General features: G+C 36.4%; 1 protein-coding gene and 1 non-coding gene across 44 annotated transcripts in view; one reads left to right on the top strand and one right to left on the bottom strand.

The window, feature by feature from the left end:
- Positions 1 to 15,513, top strand: part of Ptprd (protein tyrosine phosphatase receptor type D) — a 2,219,644-nt gene that overhangs the window by 1,472,378 nt on the left and 731,753 nt on the right. The window lies entirely within an intron of this gene.
- Trnak-cuu lies at positions 9,985 to 10,057 on the bottom strand. Its single transcript has one exon. It is a non-coding gene; the product is annotated as a tRNA-Lys (tRNA).

Genomic DNA, 15,513 nt, shown 5'->3' on the forward strand with positions numbered 1-15,513 from the left:
TCAGATGCCCTGAAGCTTTAGTGATAGGCACTTGTGATCAACCCTGCATGTGTTCTAGAAACTGAACTCAAGTTGTCTGGATGAACAGAAAATGGTCTTCATGGCTGAGCCCTCTTTTCAGGCCCATCCTAACCAATAGCTATCTAAGTTTTAAGATATGAGAAAGAAGTGTTACAGTATTGTAAGAAAATTGATAATGACGAAAAGTTTGTATCAGAAAAGTGATTGACTTATAACAGGCAAAATGTAGAATCAAAGAATCGAAACTACACTTTTCCATTAAATAAACAAGAGGCAGGCTCCCAAGGAGTAAACGAAAGCCCTTGGGCTGAAGTAGTGGGTGGAAGAGAGTGCAGCATGGCCTACAGTCGTGAAAGAAGCAGGAATACGAAAATCTGTATTCAAGTGAGCAGCAGAAAAAATAAAATTAAATGATGCCGTCCACAACCAAGACAAATAGCTTAAACACCAATAATAAATTCTGGAGCATTTATTGGTGTAAAGTTCCCAGCCTGAGGGACAAGGGCCAGTATAAAGACAGACAGCAGCCACTGTGTGTCCTATTTTATCTGTCCTGCTTCATCATTGTTTTGTTTTGTTTTAGGGGGTCACACATGTATCTGGGCAGACACGCACATGTACACACATACATAGACTCTTGGTGACTTATGTAGCCAAGTGACTATTCACTATAAGTAGTTTCCTTCCCGATGAATGAAAGTTCACATAGTAGAGGCAAATAAGACTTTTAAGTCTCTTCCTGTAGGCATATCACTTCAGAAACATGAAATATGATCATAATAACTACAAATGTTAATTGGTGAATAAGCATTTAAACTTCTTTATCCTTCTTAATGTTTCAACAACTCCAGGATGAAGATTTTCCTTAAGACAATTACATGGATGTGTTGGCAGCTAGATTCAGCATGTTGACCATCATGGTTTGCTGCTGGACATAGACAAGACCACTTCAAAGTAAATCTCAGATTCCCTGTGTAAGAATGCAAACAGCTGGTTTCTGAAATCTTACACCTCATTTTTTGGGCAGTCAGGGAGTCCTACGCAACACTTAAATTAAACACATTGTTTAATGTTTTATTTCTACATCCACTTAGCTGATCATTCCAGCCTCTAATTTTAGCCTACAAAAATACATTTGAGATGCTGTCCTACATGTATGACTTTATAAGTAGGATTTTGATTAGAAGTCCTCAAATGCTAGCTATTCCCTGAAATACGTTCACTCAAACCAACTGACCTCAATCATTTTAAGGTTAAACTAACACAACTGAGTGCATATACACACATATTAAAACACACACACACACACACACATCATTCTGTATGTGCTTAAATATTTTAAAGATAAATTCATATAAGAATTCTAGGCCATGGAGATTGATAAACAACATATTTAAAAGAAATGGGGAGAAATAACTACTGTATGTGGGAATATTTTTAATGACCTTTGAACAACTGCTTAACCAGAGTGTAGTCCCCATTTCTTAGGATTAATGTTAAGTGATGGTTTGACTAAACTTAGAGAGTACACTACAGATAAACCTTCAATCTTTGGGACATAATCTAAGGACAAATGTAAATGAGCTATCAATTGCCTGTTTGTGTTACATTGTTATATTCATGTGAACTTCAGAATGAGCTTGCCTAAGGCCAGATCAGTTCTGCTAACTAGTTGTGAGTTTAGGCATATTATTTAGAAATGGTTTATAATTTCAAGATGGGAATGGTAGCTGTCATAGGTGCTAGGAAAATTAGATAAATTAAGACTAATGAAGTAGAAAAATTCCTAAAGTATAGCAGGTAGTGTGCATCTATTAATGTTAGTTATTGGTATTATTCTGTACACTCATGGCTATGTCAGATACAGCAGAGAAATGTGACTATAACAATAACCACTTTGTTGCATTCAGTGTAAGTTAAATAAAATAATTTGCCTGAATTCCTGGAATTCAGTGAACTAGTAAATGTTTTAATGATGATGAAGCTTACTGATGAAACTACTTAAGTTGTAATCATTATTCTATATTAATCACACCATGAGTTTAACTTTGGAGATGATGTCTAAATTTAAGTCACAACAACTTTACACCTGCCTGACCCACAGATACTATGCCTTAGGAACCTACATGACACAATTCTAACACTAGGGTACTAGTATACAAGTTACTAGACAGGAGGCTAGGTGAATAATAAAGATCTCAGTTTTGTCATTATAAATATTAGAAGTTTTTAGTAACAATAACTCAGAAAAATAACATTTTAAATTTAGGCTGGAGAGATAACTCAGCTTTTAAATGTATATGTTGATCATGCAGAGAACACAGTTGGAATTACCAGAACCCACAAGGACCTTGTCACTCCCTGAGACTCCAGTCCCAGGAGACACAAGGTCCTCTTCTGGTTTCTTTGGGCACCAGGTATGCATGTGGTGCATGTGGATACATGGAGGCAAAACATTCATACACATAAAATTATGAAATAATGAATCTTTGAAAAGCTTTGAACCCCAAAATGGTACTGACATCTTATCAGACTCTGATCAATTTCAGTTTAATTGAAAGGCCTTGAAACGCTAAACTGATAATCCCCTGAATGTTTGGCTTTCTGTGTATTTAATCTACTTTTCTAGACCATTATACAAATGTTTTGTTGTTTACCTTGGGAAATTCTGAACTTACTTGATGAAATACTCAGTCACCTATAATCTTGTGAGAGCCACAAAGGATTATAATTACAATTTATGGAGTCACTCAGAATGAAGACTAGAATATGCTGAGTCTGAGAAGTGACGTAATTGTGTTTTTTTTCTTCAGATCAGCAGAAAAATTAAAAGACAGAACATCTTTAGAGCATCATATTCAATTGCATTTTCTCTGTTTTATTAACTATAGTCATTAAAGAATCATTGAAGGAAAGATAAGATTTCCCTGCTAGCTCTTTTAGAGAATTTGCATGCTAAAGAAGAAGGTAGGAATAATTATAGCAAGTTACTGAGAGACCATGAGGAGCTCAATGCAGCAGTGCTAACTTAAGGCTTAAAAGCCTTGGTGGTGGGTAGTGAGGCAGCTGAAGAGTTGGGTGACCTTGTACTACCTTCCTTCAGAACTACTTCTTCAATCACTAAACAATGAAAAAATGCATCATCATTGTAGAATGATGATCCTTTATCTATATAATTCCATGACTGTGGAATAAGCTAATAATTACTACTCTTGGGTAAACAAACAGAAAGTTAGCATTGTAGTATCTGAGACTCTTGGCAATAAATTAACTCTTGCAATATTGAATGAATGTTTTATTTTGTATTGTTTACGAAGCTTTCCTTGGTGTTTTGCAAGTCTTATTTCATAATGGCTACCACCTGAAACATGAACCAGAAGTTTGCTGGTATTACAGATAATTTTGGTTCTTGAAATTCAAGAAACACATCTAACTCACTTGTTTGCTACACTTCGGAAAAGGCTTGTCGTTTAGTGTGTGACTACAGAATGAATAAATGCTGTGGGATAACACTCTGTACACTGTAAAGTTCCCTTGTATTGGCTTAATAAAACACTAATTGTTCAGTGGCCAGGCAGGAAGTATAGGTGGAGCAACCAGACTGGGAGAATTCTGGGAAGAGGAGTGGCAGAGACACAGTCATCATCCAGAAGCATAGGAAGCAGGATAAGAATGCCTTATGAGAGAGGGTACCAAGCCCCATGGCTAAAACATAGATAAGAATTATTGATTGATTTAAGTGGTAAGAGCTATGTAGTAATAAGCTTGAGCAATAGGCCAAAGAGTTTAATTAATATAAGCCCCTGTGTGTTTATTTGGGACAGAATGGTTGTGGGACAGAGGGGGACAGAAACTTCCATCTACAAGCAAAGTTGGTAACCAAATAAATGGACAAATGAGCAGCTCTTATCGGTAGATGTGAGTAAAGCAACACTTCCACTCCGACGTCACATGGTGCAGTCTGACACTGCACAATGCAGTTCCTTCTGCATGTTGTTCTTGGGTGCACCAGTAGAGGGTGAAAATGTCAATGGGATTTATCTTTAGACCCTGCTTTGAAGTTGGGGGTGTAGCAAAATGGAGAGCAGAGGGATTCCTCTATTTGGAAAATAGGGAGGTTCATCACTGTGGAGAGAATAGGGGTTCATCTCTAGGGAGAATAAAAGGGTTCCTCTCTATGGAGAGCAGAGGTGCCTTCAGAAATTGGAATGGGCACATTTTCAATTCCATTTTATTTTCAATGTAGACAGATTTCCAGAAGACAAAGGAAAAGTGCTATAACCCATTTCATGTTTCAACATTTAAGCCAAGAACTATTGTGGCTAAATTCTCTCTTTAATGTAAGATATTTACCTTGATCTTACATATCCATGGTCAATAATATTCATTAAATATTATTCATAATTTCATTTATCCATAATAATTTACCAAGATCATCTTATTTTTTTGAAATCTCTATCTCAATACCTCTGATATATACATATATTTATGTACATTTATTTTAAACCAAATTGATAGATTTGTATAGTAATGAGATACTTGCGCTTGATATAGTAATGAGATATTGTTACAATATCATGTTCAGTTAATACTTAATTGTCTGTACTAGACCTGGATGGAGGTGGGGGTTCCTTGGACTTCCCACAGGACAGGGAACCCTGATTGCTTTTCGGGCTGGGGGGGGGGACTTATTTGGGGGAGGGGGAGGGAAATGGGAGGCGGTGGCAGGGAAGGGACAGAAATCTTTAATAAATAAATAAATTAAAAAAAACAAAAAAAGAAACTAAAAATAAAAAAATTAACAAGATCATCTTATTGTAATTCAAATAACTACCAAATGATTTTTCTTCTAGAGCTATTTGTCTTAATAAAATCCATAAAGTGTCCTTCTGTCCTGCTCGTAACCTTTTAGGGACCTCAACTCAAGTCAAACCAGAATTCATGGCTTTGATACCAAAATGAGTTACAGACCTAACCAGTTTGAAGTGGAGTTGGGGATTTTCTTGAATATAGTTTTAATATAGGACTGAGTATGAGGGTTGGAAAAAGAAAAGTAAATGAGGACCAGCCAAGGACTGGTGACCACAGCTAGAGAAAGACAAAGGCAACCAGCTACCTGTAGCTGTGTCCTACTGTGGGAAAACATCACTTTACCCATATGATAGTTTTAAATACCAGCTACTCACAACTTTCTGTTTGTTCATATTGTTGTTGTGTTTGAAGGCTGAGGAGGAAAACTGCTCCATGAACTAACTTAATTTCTAAGAATAGTAACCTAGAAGCTCACATGGCAAGCAAGTGTAGTCTACATATTTAGGAAATGATTCTCATTGGTAAATGCTTCTCTCCGTGGGCCCCATCATCTATATTATGAGCCACCATGTGAGTCTTCCAACCCTAGTTAGTGAGAGGATGAGTTGTTATCTCCCTGATTGATGCTGATGAGCTCTGGGAGAAGATGGCGTTTGGATGCTGTAGAAGCCAAGTGGCTGGAGGCCACCTCTCTCTACTGCTCTGCTGGCAGTTAACTTTGAATGACTTGGAAGAAGCCACAATCCCAGTAGCATGGTTATGGTTCAATGGCTCAAATTAGCCTTTTTCTTCTGCTTAGATCATTGTCCTACCCAGACCCTGATTTTCGGTGACTCTAGATGGTAAGTTGAAAGGAAATACAGAAAATGTGAGTCCTTGTTTCTCCCTCTCATATGTACATAAGATGAAGGATCCCATATAAAACTCTCTCAAGAGCAAAGGTGACTGAAAATTCCGTAACATTGATAACCTAGATATTTGCCAAATAAATGTAACACAAACTCTGAATGTGATTTTCAATATTTATTTAAAAGTCCAAGCAAATATTTAATTTAAATCTCATCCTACATGTTTTCTTGTACAGAGTAGTGTATTTTATCCTAGAAGATGGTTAATTTTTGATCATTAATGATAATAGCTAATTCAAAATAAAGCTGGAGAGTATATGCTTTATTTTACCAAATATCATACAAGCAGACCATTAAATATACTCCACATATTACTGTTTGTGCTTAATTTGTGTTACTTATTCTGGATTTTAGATTCAGATAAAAGTTAATGGTAGTACTCAAGAATATTTAAAATGAGATTTTTCTGTATGTACAAATATGCAATTTAGGAATCGTTTTCTCCCATGTTAAATCTTTCTGTAAAATTTCCCATCTACAGTCCATAAAGACTAATCATCCTTATTAGGAATAACTCAAGGAGGAAGAGAATATTGGTGATAGGCACATTTCATGGTTCAAATTTGCAGCTCTACAAGCTGTTTGCGGATAGATAACGACATGGTTTTATTGCTTTGGATTTTTTTATATCATGTGCTACAAAAGATAATTCATATGATGCTTTGCCTCATTATAAATGTCAGGCATGGCAATCCTGTGCAAGCACCTTGGTTTTATCATCACACCCTGCCCTGCTGCCTTATGCATCAGTAATATCTCCAGTGTTGCCTTTCATACCCTTCTGTGACTTCATGGGAGGCACACAGGGTAATCTTATTCGTGCAGGTGTTTCACAGAGCTGAAAGCAAAACCTCTCTGTTCACTCAAGAGCATCATCTATCTGCAATTAATATTCTGTCTATTTAGAAATAAGAAATAAGTACCTAGCTAATATTTCAGATTCTTTTACCATGTAACCAATTTTTGTCTATTAAAGCTCAGTTTTTTCCCTGATGAATACTTTATTGCTTCCATAAGAATATTATTGATTTGGTCAACATTATTATTACTCACTAACTAATGATTCCATTCTCTTGTTCTTGCTCCAATATTTTGATAGTCAATTTGTTTCAATTTCATAATGCCTTCATGGACATTCTAATATTTAAGCATATTTTTCTTCTTCATTCTTTCTAAATAATCATGCATAGTGAAACATTAAAAAACAAACCTGTTTTCAAGTGAATATTGCTATGTTTGTGTGAAATAATATTCACAAATTATAAATTTTTACATAATCTTATACCTTTAAGTGGTTATAAACACAACACCATGAGAATTGGGTATCAATATCAATACTATACTATGAAGTTAAAAATCCCTGAGGATTAGGAACCCTTCATTTCATCACTGTCAATCCACAGCAGAGCCGAGCCCTGCGTCTCACAGTCAGAAATTACTTTTAAAGATGGCAATGGACCCGCCTAGATGTGCTCTTGGGATGGGAACATTATCTTCAAATTGTGGCTACCATCTTTCTCAGGACTTTTTATCTTCCCTGTTACCTGCGAGGGGTACCAGCTGTTGTTGTCAGCAAATGTATGCTTTGTTTTGTTCTTTACATTTTCTGGTACAAACAAATGTGATGATCATCTTCTGGAACAATGTTCCATCTACCTGCTCATTCCAACAAGATGTTAAGTTTTCTGGGTCATGTCATCCTGTCCCAACATAGAAGAAGGAGGTGGTTTCTTCCAACACAGCAGTGGTTGAAGCAAACCCAGCTATTTATACAACGCTGTGTCACCACGGATTCTCTTTCAAGGCACTTTTCAGAAATCAGTGTATCTTAGGACATCATGCTCTATCCATAAATTCTGGTGCCAAAATGGAAGAGCTACAGGGTTGCAGGCATATTTGGGAGCAGATGGTAACACCTACTGCTGTGTCCAAAGAGGCTGCTGGGCATATTTATCTGATGTGAAGCTGGTGGGCATATTTATATGATGTGTTTTTGAGTAAGAAGCCAACCATTTTACTCCATTCACCACCACGGCTCTGTATTTTGTAGTAAAGCCCTTTTGTGAGTCTGCATGCTAGCTGAAAATAATTAAATAAACTATTTGCCAATGTTTTGTATCCTTTTGATTATAGTCATAATAAATGAATGATAATTTTATTCCTTTTCCAATGTTTGCTTAAGTATTTCCATAAAGCACTTCTGCATAAATAAAACTATTGTGTATTAGCATCATATACTAATTGAAACATATTCTTCCCTGAGTTGCTTAAAATTTTCAGTGCTCCCTAACCCTTCCGTATAGCTCTCTCCAATTCTAATTAATTCGCATTGCAAAAGCAATGAGTTTGATCTCAGCTGTAGATGTCACAGTGACTTATTCTTTCAATGAGGTGATAATTGGTGTCTGGTTAATTCTATTCATAGAAACCATAGTCCATAAGAAAGTAATCTTCACTTCTATTACACAGCATGAAGCTTCCAGTAACACCTATACTGCTTCCTACTATGCAATATTTTTGTTCTTGAAAGCAGAATTACAATTGTAGAAAGGTAACTTATAAACAAATAAATTCTATCTGCCCAACTGTAATGTAACTAGAGAGTATTCCACTAATTCATACTAAATTCCACAGATTTTAACACACACACACAGATGTTAGAATGTTCAAAATTCACTCAGAGTGGTTAGTAGAAGTGACAACATCACTCTATAAAATAACTTCTAAATCTTCAAACAGATAGTCTATAGACATGTATTAAATACAAAGATGATTGATGATATCCAATGAAGTTCACTCTCATGATTTAGTGTGTAATATTTTAATAGATATGAAGTAATAAATTTATTCTCTCCAGATATGCTTGTTGATTTTGAAGCATATGAGAAGATGGATAATCATGAACCGACACCCACATTCTAATAGGGTCATGTGAAAAGTAAACACAGAATGGTTCCAATATCTTCATCACCTGTCTGCAACAAATTTTGGATGTCAGTCATTACATTACCTTTTCAAAAGATCTGTCACAGGTTCACACACACACACACACACACACACACGTATTTTCACTCTATCGTCTTTCAGTCAACGTTTCTACTCAATGTTTTATTTATCAGTGGTGCCCATACAATTTTATGACACTACATTGTGATCTCATTTTAGAGCTTCTACACGAGCACTTTATAGTACGATTTTACCATAGGGCATGCATTCGTTTAATGGTTACAGACATAACATTTGCTTCTAGATTTTTGCTAACACAAATAATACCATTTGTGAACATGTTTGTGCACATCTTGGTGAGCATGTTTGTAAGATGCTCCAGGAATGAAAGTCCCTGTGTGCAATGTGTTCAAATGACTAATTTTATAGTTTAAGTCCACTCTACCCCCGCAAAAAAGTAAATTTATACTTTCTCAACCTACCATGAAGGTACATAAAAGCAGTCCTAAGTATTCAGAAGGCTGATCCAGGAGGATAGGAGGACTGACATAAGACTGGCATCAATGGGCACTATGTTAACACTTGAAACCAAAACAAAATAGACAAACTATGGGTTCTCCAGTAGTATAAAACACCCAATGTGCTGATTAATGAAATAATAAACATCGTCATGATAATTATCTGTTGTCATTCGCAACTTTACTGAATCCATTGCAGGTGCACAGAATTATAACCACTAACTATATTAATGAAAATTACTAAAGTAAATAATGAGTATGTCAGCCAGGCAGTGGTGGCACACGTCTTTATTCACAGCACCTGAGAGGCAGAGGTTGGCAGATCTCTGTGAGTCTGAGACCAGCCTGGTCTACAAGAGCTAGTTCTAGGACAGGCTCCAAAGCTACAGAGAAAACCTGTCTCAAAAACCAATAATAAATATATTAATAATAATAATAACAATAATAATAATCAGTATAAAATCAATAAAACTATCCATAGGACAAAACAACTGAAGTCACCAGCAGAAGGCAAAGGAGTACATTCAAGTTTAGAGGAAGAGAAAGAATTCATTTGGCAGAATAATATTATTAATAAGTGTAGGGATAAGTCCCACCCCTTGGGGGGCATGTTTGCCTTGGGCTAATGTCTGCCTATAAATTTGGCGAGCGTGCTCCCAGCCGTCTCTTTCTGCTTTCCTAGTCTCCGAGGGAACGGTGGTTCTGTAAGTCTATTTTGCCATTAAAGCTATATATATTTTTACAGTCTGTCTGCATTCAATTACGCCGTTACATTTTGGTGCCCAACGTGGGGCTCGAACCCACGACCTCGAGATTAAGAGTCTCATGCTCTACCGACTGAGCTAGCCGGGCAGGCGGCCGGGGTGCTGGGAACGCAGCCCCGCCGCCCTTATTACTACAAATAAGAGTAAGTTTGAAATCTACATATTTTATTGCTAATTTTCACATAGTTGCACAAAATCTTTACATTTACTTTAGTATATATAAATATATTGGCTTTTTTACATTTTTTAAACATGCAACCAATTATTGTAAGCAAAAGTTCTTGGCCCCTGGACAATTCCTGCTCACTCCCAAATTATACCCTCACACGATTTCTCTGGACATCTGTTCTAAAATGTGTGTTGTGGACATGTACTGAGTCATACCAAATATTCTACTAGAATTTGTTTACTTTATCTAAAGTGGATCAGAGCAATTTTCCACTTAGGTACACACAGATTGGCCTATTTTCATATACCTTATCTATATACTGTATTTTACCATACTGATACCAATATTGAATATGCTTATATCTAAAAATGCTTCAATAATTATGCAGCATGCTTTTTTATTCCTGTGAGAGAATATGGCTGTCAATTTTTACAAAGACAAAATATTCTGATCAAGTTTTTCCTAGATTATAAATCTTAAAAGTTAATTTTAAATGTGGTTTTGGAAGTTTGGAACTTGCAAGCCATTAGACTATGTGAGCCTGCCACAGTTGCATTCATGTTGGCTGAACATGACGATTCCAGGGGCAGAAGTACATGACTTAATTATAGCCATAGATGTAGAAAAGAGAATCAATATTTTCTTGTGTCACTTTCCCAGATTCTGAATCTATTAGGGTTAAGTAAAGATAAACAGATATTAACTTTATATTCATGGGTTATTTGCAAAGAACACTAAACTTAGGAATATAAATCATTTCTTTCTGTTGGTCAGCAAGCTAGCTTCAAAAAATAAGTTGTGTTTTGTGGGGTTGGAATTACTTGTTCAATTTATGAATTTTCTAGGATGCTCCTAAGAGCTGATTCTTTCTTTATTTAAAGCCTCCAACTGCTAATTCTTCTAGTTCACCTTATTCCATTAAAGGGATATCATGCAGGTGAACGGTTTAATCTTTAAGTGGACTTGAGTCCAAGCATCCTTAAAACAATTAGTTCTTTTCATCTAAGTGCATTGAAGTTATGGTCAGTAATTTGAACATGATATTCTCCTGTTATCTGTTTAACTTCTGTAGGATCTGAGATCATATGTCCCTTTTCTCCCAAACTTTGTCGCTTTTTGCCCTGACTAGAAATTTCTCAATATTGTCTCTCTTTTATACACTGATTTTGTTTTTGTTAGGTATTTTTGTTTTTGTTAGGATTGTTCTTGGCTTTTAACACCATTTTTGTCCATTTTAAATCTTTATTATTTGAAAGGAGTGTGTGTTCTACTGATACAGGACGGAATGTTGTGTTAAAAGGCCACTAGTTCAAGTTGGCTAATAGTACATTTCAATTTCTATAACATTTATGGTTTTATATTTATCCTCTTAGTTGTTAGTCAAGCAGTGTGGGAATATCCAGCTACTACCATGTACTTCAGTAATTCTCAGGACTCCTAGATTTGGAATCATGAATTTTCAGTCCCATTATTAGGTCAACCATTTTGAGTATGGTCAGATCTTTTGGGAGTTGCCTCAGTAATCACTATCCAATTTCTATTTGTTCCTATCCTAAAGTATTTTTGTCTGATTTTAATGTAACCACTTCAGCTTTCTTTCATCTGATGTTTTTCAAAAGTGTCCCTGCAAAGCTCAAATTTATTGAGTACTTACCATTCTTTCAGTGATATACAGAACATTTCTAAATACTAATTCATTAACACCCCTACCAAATCTATCATTTATTATAAATTGCTACTAAATTTAGAAAATGGAATCATCACACATTATAAATTAACTGAAGGTACCACAGTTATGAAGTAGCAGAATTTCTGCATTTCTGCCATTAGTGTTCAATCCTAGTTTGGAGTCTTCATTCTCCTTGAAATGCCACCTCATTATTATTCTACAGGAAAAGATTGCCCAGTTGGTTGGGCTGATGTCAGCAGTCAAGAACTATTATCGCTATCATAATTTCTATATTTGTCTGTAGTGTACAAACTGAATGCTTTAGGAAATTCTACCACCAGTAGGCTTTAAGTTACCTGCCCAAGAACCAGGAAACCTAATTAAATCACATACCAGGGTTAAACAGGGCCAGAGAGAACCCTTTAGTGACTTTTTACAAAGATTAACTAAGGCTGTACAAATAGGAATAACAGACCCAGATGCTATATGAGTACGTATTAGATCTCTGGCTTTTAAAAATGCTCACTTAGAATGACAAAAAATACTTGGGTCTTTAAAGGTTAGATCAGCACCTATGGATGAGTAGATGTTGCATATAATGAACATTGAGACATTTGACTATAATACTGAATATTTGGTAAGAGAAGTAATTTCCAAAGGAATGAGGAGACATCAAGATATCAAATGTATTAATTATGGTAGAATATGACATCTGAGAAGGGACTGTAGACAAGAAATTCCTAGGAATAATATCTCCTCTGGGAATGGCAAGAATAGGAGATCTCATCCTTCAGGTATATGTAGAAAGTGTGGCAAAAGCCAATATTAAACCAATGAATGTGAATCAACAAAAGACAGACAAGACAACCTGATACCATTGGAAAATTCCTTGAGGGGCTTCTTACAGGCCCCAAGCCAAAAGTGGCCCAGACATTCCCAGTCACTGTGGAGCAATCGTGTCTCACTTCAAAGGAACCCTAAGTTATTTAAATGCCATATTCTATAGTTTTTTGAATTGGTTGAAAATTACCTATCGACATGTGCCTCCTATTAAGTCCTCTTGAACAATTGTCAATTCCTTTTCTGTTTCAGTTGTTAATTCTCTGGGACTATTCAAGTCTTTATCATCATCTAAGGTTTTGTTTAAATGAATTATTAGATCCACATAGGCACCAGATGAAGAAGGATGCTTAAAAGAAATCCCACACTAGCTCAGAATTGAGAATAATAGAGGTTTATTTATTTAGGGGTAGACTCACAAATCAATATCCTCTGCTGGAACGGAGAACACCAACCAAGTCCCATAGCCAGAAAAGAGTCCAGACATGTGCACTTTACATCAGCATAAATACTATGAGGCCATGCCCCAGTGGGCAGGTAACTTAAAAAGCTACTAGCTGTAGGATTTCCTTCAGCAACTGAATGTATAATAACAACTTTTGATTATTCTTCACTTTTATGTTCATCTATGTACATTCTATTTCGAACTATAATAATGTAATGTCTTGAAGATCAAAAATTAAAATGACTTCACTATTTCAGTGGGCAATTCATAGATGCTGAACATGTTTATAGTTAAGAAATGTCATAGAGTCTTTGAACTTAAAGGGGAAGGGACTCACCAACTTCACCTTAAATGAATATTTTTTAAGAGCCTAAGTAGAGAAATGTGGAGAAAGGGAAACACAAGAGAAACAACAGAACCAGCTCAGAGCTCAGGAAATTGCCTTCTTTTTATGTTTAGGTGCAAGAATTGCTGGTATGATACAATTAGAAAAATTCAGCTTTTCTGAGTCTATACACTCCTTTACCCACAATGCTTATATTTTTTCATTTTCTTCTCTGCCTCATTGTGCCAGTTTATTAACTTTTGGTATACCACAATCTCTCTCTCTCTCTCTCTCTCTCTGCAAAGAATAATTCTTTTTATAACTTCTTGATTCAGCGTGCTAAAGTAAACTTTTTGATTTTACTAAATCAAAACTCTCAGAATTTTTTTGACTAGTTTAACTAACCATTTTTGCCTATCCTTGGACAAAGGTTTCATTCAATTGAACTGTAGATGCTGGTATCCAAACATTAAAATAGTTTTCACCCTTAATCATTTCAGCTGTCAACAGAGAGGTAGGGTCCTCTTGTATAGCATTTGGTTACCTGATTTCTTTTTTGTTTGTTCGTTTTTAACATCCCAGTCAAAGTTTCTCCTCCTTTTCCTCTTCCCAGTCCCGCCCCAACCCCACCCACTCTGTCCCCACTGTTTCTCTTCAGATACAGGCAGATCTCCCACGGATATCAGTCAGCCATGGATATATCAAGTTGCATTGAGAGTAAGCAACTCCTCTTGTATTAAAGCTGGTTTATGCAATCCAGTAGGAGAAATGGGCCCTAAAAGACAACATCACAGTCAGAGATAGCCTTTGCTCTCACTATGAAAAGTCTCACATGAACAACAAGTTACACAACTGTAGCATATATGCAGAAGGCCTAAGTCACTCCCATTCAAGCGCCCTGGATGTCCATACAGTCTCTGTAACCACCTATAAGCCCAGGTCAGTTGGTTTTGTGGGTTTTCTTGTGGTTCCCTTAACACCACTGGGTCCTAAAATCCTTCCTTTTACTCTTCTGCAGGGTTTTATAAGAAAGATGTGCCTAATGTTTTGCCCTCGATCTCTACATCTGTTTCCGTCAGTCACTAGGAAAAGCAAGTCTTTCTGGTGGCAGTTGGGTTAGGTATTAATCTAACAATATAGCAGAATATCATTGTAATCACTTCATTAACTTTTACTTGTGCTTTTGTTTGTGAGAGATCTGTATTTTGTTTGTTTGCTTTCTTGATTGCTTGATTTTGCCATTCATGTGTGGTTCTATCCTGGGTCTTTAGGATATCCTACCTCAGGGTCCTGGTCTTGGGGGGTGAGCTACTTCTCAGGGTATAGGTCTCCAGCTGTGCCAGTCCTTAGTTGGTCACTCCCACAATTTCTGCACCATCTTTACTCAAGCATGTCTTGCAGGCAGGGCAAATTGCAAGTTGAAGGGTTTGTGGCTGGGTTAGTGTCTCAGTCCCTCTCTTGGAAGTCTTTCCTGGTTACAGAAATCCAGTTCAAGGTTTGTATCCCCTTTTGCTATTGTCAGTGACAACTTTCCACCACTCAAAGTAGGATAAAAACAGGAGGGGTGTGGACAGAACGGATGAGCATTTTAAATTAACAATTTCAAGATACCCTTGAAAAGAAGATAATATCTCAGAACATACTTGCGAGCTTGTACTGATTTTCAAAGTTAAAATAATTGAGAAAACAACAGCATACCTTTAAATAAAGTATGAAATGGGAGACAGGGTCCATAGGTATTCTTAAGACAAGCAACTTTTCCTTTGCCATCCAGTAACTAGCCTAATGTGTAGTGCATAATTGACTATCAATACATTAGTGACAAGTGAGTAATAGGCAGCAAATCACGCAGGTTAATCCAAGTGTCTCAATATTAGCAGATACATCTATTGATCCTTTTCACTCTCTATTGTTCTCAATGAAAATATCATCAAGCAAGAAGTTCTTGGGGCTGGAGTTCTATATTATCAATAAAGTATTTGCCTCTCAAGCATAAGACATGCATTTAGAACCCTCACACTCGTGAAAAGGTTGGAGAGGTGGTGCATGCCTTTAATCCCAGACCCAGGCAGATGGAGATAAGAGCATCTCTTGAG

Source organism: Microtus oregoni, unplaced genomic scaffold (genome assembly GCF_018167655.1).
Source record: "Microtus oregoni isolate MIOR12 unplaced genomic scaffold, Mior012 000041F_ref0000270, whole genome shotgun sequence".
NCBI lineage: Eukaryota > Metazoa > Chordata > Mammalia > Rodentia > Cricetidae > Microtus > Microtus oregoni.